Source organism: Bison bison, unplaced genomic scaffold (assembly GCF_000754665.1).
Source record: "Bison bison bison isolate TAMUID 2011002044 unplaced genomic scaffold, Bison_UMD1.0 scf7180017864340, whole genome shotgun sequence".
Classification (NCBI taxonomy): domain Eukaryota; kingdom Metazoa; phylum Chordata; class Mammalia; order Artiodactyla; family Bovidae; genus Bison; species Bison bison.
In genome coordinates, this window is record NW_011494912.1 from 4,337,903 (window position 1) to 4,339,254 (window position 1,352).

Sequence of the window (1,352 nt, forward strand, 5' to 3'; positions counted from 1 at the left end):
GCCACATGGGCCTGGTGGCTCCACGGCACGTGGGATCTTCCTGCACCAGGGATCTGACCCGTGTCTCCTGCACTGGCAGATGGACTCTTCACCACTGAGCCACCAAGGAAGGCCAATGATGAGATATGTCTTAACATTCATCAGACTCCTGGGTATTAGTGTGTGCTTAGTCGCTCGGTCATACACAGAGTACGACTCTTTGCGACCCCACGGACTGTAGCTCGCCAGGCTCCTCTGTCTGTGGGGATTCTCCAGACAAGAATACTGGAGTGTGTTGCCAAGATCTCCTCCAGGGCATCTTCCCAACCCAGGGATGGAACCCAGGTCTCCCTCATTGCAGGCAGATTCTTCACCATCTGAGCCACCACGGAAGGCCATTAGAGAGCCATGTAATGCTAAATACTGGCATGGATGTGGGCAGGAGTGATCAGCCCTGATGGCGGGCCATCTAGCAGGGTTTCGTTAAGTGCACATGTGCCTTCAGACCCGGCAGTATCATCAAAACATTGCCACCCAGGCCCACAAGGGGGCATCCACAGCCACACTGCTCTTGGTGGCAGGGAGACGGGTACCCTTGGTGCCCACGCTGGGATCTGGGTGTATGATGTAGGTCACCATGCAAAGTGACCAGCCCGATGGAGACAAGACCATGCTGTTAGATCTTAAAAACAGAGCCCTGCATGGAAAAAGTAAAAAAGAAATATAGCCCACAGCCCAATTCCACTCAAGTAAATAAAAAATCCCCCCAAATAGTGATGTACATTTTAAAAAATTGACCTAAAATTCACATAACATTAACCATTTTTTTTTATTATTTTAAATTTAACTTAATGTTATTTTTGGCCATGCTGTGTGGCATGTGAGATCTTAGTTCCCAGACCAGGGATTGAACCGGTGCTCCCTGCATTGGAAGCCAGGAATCTTAACCACTGCACCACTGGGAAAGTTCCCCCCTATTTACCATTTTAAAGTGTGCAATCCAGTTGCATGATGTTGTGCAATCACTCCCTCTGTAGTTCTGGGACATGTCATCCCCCTGACAGGAAGCCCCGCACATACTAGGCAGTCACTGCTGCTGCAAAGTCGCGTCAGTCGTGTCCCACTCTGTGCGACCCCATAGATGGCAGCCCACCAGGCTCCCCTGTCCCTGGGATTCTCCAGGCAAGAACACTGGAGTGGGTTGCCATTTCCTTCTCCAATGAATTAAAGTGAAAAGCAAAAGTGAAGTCGCTCAGTCGTGTCCGACTCTTTGCAACCCCATGGACTGCAGCCTACCAGGCTCCTCCATCCATGGGATTTTCCAGGCAAGAGTACTGGAGTGGGGTGCCATTGCCTTCTCCAAGGCAATAATA